The sequence below is a fragment of the Urocitellus parryii genome, chromosome 7 (assembly GCF_045843805.1).
Source record: "Urocitellus parryii isolate mUroPar1 chromosome 7, mUroPar1.hap1, whole genome shotgun sequence".
Classification (NCBI taxonomy): Eukaryota; Metazoa; Chordata; class Mammalia; order Rodentia; family Sciuridae; genus Urocitellus; species Urocitellus parryii.
Genome location: NC_135537.1, coordinates 165,273,890 through 165,279,902, shown reverse-complemented (window position 1 = coordinate 165,279,902; position 6,013 = coordinate 165,273,890).

Genomic DNA, 6,013 nt, shown 5'->3' with positions numbered 1-6,013 from the left:
CAAGTTCAGAGAGGGGCAGAATTTTCCACAAACTCCATCATCGAGAAAAGTAGAAATGGGAAGTCTTGTCTGTTGTTGGCTTTTGTCTGTCATTTTTTACTTGCACCCCTTTAGCTCATGAGTTAAAAAGGGGCATGTCACAAAACCACACTTCATTCATTAAAGTATCCCAGGCAAGTGGACCTTGATTCTTTGTACCAAAGTTAAGTCGCCACTGTCTTATAGTGGTGGTGGTGGTGGTGGTGAATTTATAGAGTACTGATTCGCAGCAATGTTTAAGCTTTATGAACAGTGAAACTGCATTTATCCAGCTGGTGTTGGAAGCTAAGATGTATCCAAGGGGATTTTTCATGCAGCTGAAGTTCCCCTGTCTTCCAGCTCCAAACTTGCCTGGTAATAGAAAAATTGAATTCTTTTCTGGAAGGCTGAGGCACACTTAATGGTCCACATGACTCACTGAACTATTCTATAAAGCAGTAGTGCCTTTAGGGACTCTTGAGGAATGTAAGGCTGCTTGTCCCCTTTCTGAATACCCTCATGCTCCTAAAACTGAGTCCTTGCTTTGTTACTTGGTCTATTGCATCAGTTCTCCCTCTTGTTATCGACAATGGCCTTGGTTAGTGTCCTCAGCTTCAGGTCATTGGGGCTCCTGTTCTAAATCATAGGGAACCGGATGACCCCCCGCCCCCATCAAAACTATGTCTAAGCCATGATAAATCAGTTCTGCCAAAATAAAAGTATATAGACTCAGAACATGGGCCTGATGGGTTGTCTCTGAGCAAAAGTGACTAATGTCACGCAGCTTTGTGATCCATTTTAGCTGCTCAGAGGAACAGCCGATGAATGTGTTTTTTTCTGTGTTGAGTGCAATGCTAAGACCTTTACATACACAACTTTCACAAATACATCAAGCCAGTGAGGCGGGATTCTTATCATTTCAGTTTATAATTAAGATAAAATGAGGCTTAGAAAGCTTAGCTGGCACGGTGGCGCATGCCTGTAATCCCAATGACTCGGGAGGCTGAGGCAGGAGGACTGAGAGTTCAAAGCAGCCTCAGCAACTTAGCCAGACCCTCTTTCTAAATAAAATACAAAAAGGGCTGGGAATGTGGGGATGTGGCTCAGTAGTTAAGCACACCTGGGTTCAGCCCTTGAACCAAAAAAAAAAAAAGAAAAAGAAAAAGAAAGAAAGTTTAAATAATGTACCCAAGCATACACATATACATTTAAAAAAAATGGCATAGCTGTTATATTTGAGCCTAAATATTCCTAATGCCAGAGATGGTTCTTTTTTTCTTTACTTTTGGTACCGGGCATTGAACCCAGAGTCGCTTAACCAGTGAGCCATATCCCTAACCCCCCTCTTTTATATATATATATATGTTTATTTTTTAGTTGTAAGTGGATATCTTCATTTTATTTTAATGTGGTGCTGAGGATCGAACCCAGTACCTCACATGTGCTAGGCGAGCGCTCTACCACTGAGCCACAGCCATAGCCCCCAACCCCTTTTTAAAAAAATTTTTTTTAGCTGAGTGCAGTGGCACACATCTGTAATCCCAGCAGCTCAGGAGGCTGAGATAGGAGGATCCCTAGTTCAAAGCCGACCTTAGCAATGGTGAGGTGCTAAGCAACTCAGTGAGACCCTGTCTCTATATAAAATACAAAATAGGACTGGGGATGTGGCTCCGTGGTCAAGTGCCACTGAATTCAATCCCTGGTACCCCCTCCTCAAAAAATTTTTTTAGTTATTAATGCACCTTATTTTATTCATTTATTTATATGCAGTGCTGAGAATAGAACCCAGTGCCTCACACATATGAGGCAAGCGCTCTACCCCTGAGCCACAACCCCAGCCCTCCCAGCTCTTTTTAATATTTTATTTAGAAACAGAGTCTCACTGAGTTGCTTAGGGCCTCACTAAGTTGCTGAGGCTGGCTTTTAACTTGGTGATCCTCCTGCCTCAGCCTCCCAAGCCATTGGGATTACAGGCGTGTGCCGCTGCACCCAGCAAGAGAGACATGGTTCTTAACCACTATGTAATACTGCCTCACTCTTTTGTGGCTCCATACTCAAAGCTACCCATTAAATAACTGATTTACAAGGGAAGTGTGTTCATAGCTGGAGTTAGCAATAGTATGTAACATATCTGTAGCTTCTAAGACTGCAAAGAGGTTGCTTACACATGTCTACATTTTCAGGCTCTCTTTTTACCCAATTCTGAGATGAAATGTACTCATGAAGAGATAAAGGAGACCAGGTCACAGGTGAAGCACCAGAGAGAGGGTCTGCTGCCCATTTAGAAATTTCTATTTTACCTTCTTGTACAAGGACTCTGTGTAACTCTCTAGCTCACTACCTTGGCAGGCCCAACTACCAGGATCATATTCTTCAGAACTTTCTAACAAAAGGTTGGAGACCTCCTTTTGCTTACAGAGTATTGGATTCTTATCAAGGGAAATTGGTCTTGAGTTATTCCACAGAGAACCAGGCCAGGAAAAGTCGCTGCCCCATGAAGGGTAGGTGGTAAGTGCAAAGTTGTTAGGCAGGAGACTGATATCTGATGTCTACTTCCAGATTGGCATGGTGGCTCATGGCTATAATCCCATCAATTTTGGAAGCTGAGGTAGGAGGATTGCAAGTTCAAGTTCAAGGTCAGCCTCAGCAATTTAGCAAGAGCCAGTCTCAAAATTAAAAAAGAAAAAGTAGAGGTGGGGGGAGCTGGGGATGTGGCTCAGTGGCACAGCATCCCCAGGTTCAACCCCTAGTACCCTTGTCCCCGCCCCTCCCCCCAAAAAGTCTACTCCCAGGCAAAAATACTTAGGTAAAAATAACTTTTGAATACCTGTAGGGAGGGCACCATAGTGGAGACCCTATGAAGTCTCACCTGGGTGATTTGTCTTCCAGGGTTGGCATACAATGATTGGGCACCAGATAATGATGTTTTCTGCATTTCATACTACTCAACAGACATTATTTGCTTCTTACTCCATCTTTTTACCCAATTCTGAGATGAAATGTACTCAATCTCTTTACATGTATTATAAGCAAGGTGTTAAAATGAGCTTGCCTTATTTCCTGTCAAGGTAACCTTCCTACCCCCAAGACAAGCTGGTCTACAGCTGTTTGTCTGCACCAGATCTGTGGGAGTAGAAAGAATAGGGCCTCCAGGACAGAGGTCATTTAGAAGGCACGTTTTTTGCAGTCTGTAAAAAGCAGAAAAGTGTTTTTTTTTTTAATGCACCTATTTAAAATATATACTGGTGTGATATATGTAAATGCAATTCCAAATTCTATTCCAACTAGCAGTATGTAAGTTCTGAGCCCTGAGGGGAAATGTTTGCAGAAGTTCATTGCTGATTCAAACCTCATTGAAACCCCTCAAGATGTACCTTTTGTTTTCTTGGGCCTTTAAACACAGGTAAGTCCTCTTCCTGTTTCTAGAGCCAGAGGGATTGTGAACTCTGGAGGAATTTTCTAGGTCAGGGATGTTAAATGAGTGGCATATGGGTTGCCACTCGTTCCTGCACCTGTAGCAGGCGTTACTCATTGATCACAGCACTCTCCTGTCAAATCTAGGCACTGCCTTTGGATCTTTCAGGATAGTGTTCAGTATCAATTGAGCAGAGTTAGCAAGTGAGTTAATGTTGCTGCCAACCTTGATCCAGTGATGAGTAGCCTTTCCTCCACCCACTCCACTCCCTGCAGGAAGTGGGTTTAAGAAAGTTACAACCATCTGTCATTCACACATGGTGCTCAGATGGGAGCACATTTGCCAATGGTGCTTTTGCCACTGTATGTTCAAATACACACATGCTTTAAAGCATATGGACAATCGCGTTGCATCTACTTATTTGGTGTCACTTCATCTATACCACCAATCACAGTATCATACATCCAGACAATGATAGATCTTGCTGATTTATTTAATAATTTAAGATTTCAACATATGCATAAAGCTCATTTTAAAATCAGTTAGGCTGGGTGTGGTGGTGCACGCCTATAAATCCCAGAGATTAGGGAGGCTGAGGAAGGAGGATCACAAATTCGAGGCCAGCCTCAGCAACTTAAAGAGGCCCTAAGCAACTTAGTAAGACCCTGTCTCAAAATAAAAAATAAGGGCTGGGGTTGTGACTCAGTGGCAGTGCGCTTGCCTCGCACATGTGAGGCACTAGGTTCGATCCTCAGCACTATATAAAAATAAACAAACAAAATAAAGACATTGCATCCATATATAACTAAAAATATTTATAAAAAATAAAAAGCACCGAGGATGTGGCTCAGTGGTTAAGCACCCCTGGGTTCAATCCCTGGTACCAAAAAAAAAAAAAAAAATGCAATTGGAACTGTGCAAAGGGAAACTATGGAGGCTTGAAAGAAGTACCACACATTTATTAAATTCTGAAAACAAGAACAATCAATCTTTCTTTTTCCCCCCTTGTGCTGGACATTGAACCCAGGGCCTCACACATGCCAGGCAAGTGCTCTGCTACTGACTATATCCCCATCAATCTGGAGTCCTGCATTTGGTGTAATTATCTTTTTAGGATGAAGGGGAATAAAGATGTTATTGGAAGAAGGTAAACACAATTTGTGGAGACCTTCCTTAAAGGTAATTCTCCAAACAAGGTAACAGAGGAAGGCGGGGACCCTCAGAAAGGAAAAAACGACAAAACAGAAGAAAATAGAACACTATCATTCACCTCATGAGTTTCTTTATTTTATGGTTGAAGCAAAAGTGATATCATCTTCTGATATAGTACTCATACTTTATCCACAAGATACTGTAGTACTCAGAATCTTGTGGAGAAATTCAGATAATTATATTTTAAAAATGAGGAGGGGACTGGGGCCGTGGCTCAGTGGTGGAGCACTTGCCTAGCATGCATAAGGCACTGGGTTCGATCCCGAGCACCACATAAAATAAAACTAAATAAACAAAATAAAGATATTGGGTCCATCTACAACTAAAAATTTTTTTTTAAAAAAAGTGAGGAGGTATTTTGGTTTAGATGTGTCCTCTGGAAGCTCATGTGTGAGAGAATGCAAACATGTTCAGAAGCACAATGATTAGATTATGAGGGCTTTAACCTAATTAGTGGATTAATCCATTGATATGGATTAACTGGGTGGTAATTGCAGGCAGGTAGGGTATAGCTGGAGGAAGTATGTCACTGGGGGTTTATATGATGTCTCTGGTGAGCCAGGCTCTCTTGCTGATTCCTGGTTGCTGTGTCCTGAGCTGCTTTCCTCTGCTGTGCCCTTGAACCATGAGGTTCTGCCTTCCCTCAGCCCCAAAGCTATGTAGTCTGCCAACCATGGACTGAACCTCTGAAACCTGAGACAAAAATAAACTTTTCCTCTGCTAAGTTGTCCTAGTCAGGTATGTTGGTGATAGTGATGCAAAAGCTGATTAAAGCAGAGGACAAAAGGATCAATTAAAAGGCAATGGGCCAGTGTGGTGGCACATGTCTGTAATTCTGGCTGCTCAGGAGGCTGAGGTAGGAGGAATGCAAGGTTGAGGCCAGTTTAGGCAACTTAGCAAGACCCTGTCTCAGAATAAAAATAAAAATGGATAGAGATGTGTCTCAGTGGAAATGCTTGCTGAGCATGCACACAGTGCCCTGGGTTCAATCCCCAACACCACACCCACACAAACACAAAACATTAGCAGAATAGATGAGAAAACGATTCAATGACATGCTGTCTACAAATGTATGCTTCTTCAAATGTGATACATAGATAGGCTGAAAGTGAAAATATAATCATCTATCATGCAAACATAAATGTTAAAAAGCAATAGTGCCTATATTAATATCAGAGAGTCAAATTCAAAGGAAAAAAAAAGAAATTACTAGAGACAAAGAAGGACATTATATAATGATAAGAGAATCAATCCACCAAGAAGATACAGCAATCCTAAATGTGTCTACGCCAATACCAGGGCTTCAGAATAGACGAAGCAAAAACTGACAGAACTGAAAGGGAAATTAACCAAATCCACAATTATTGC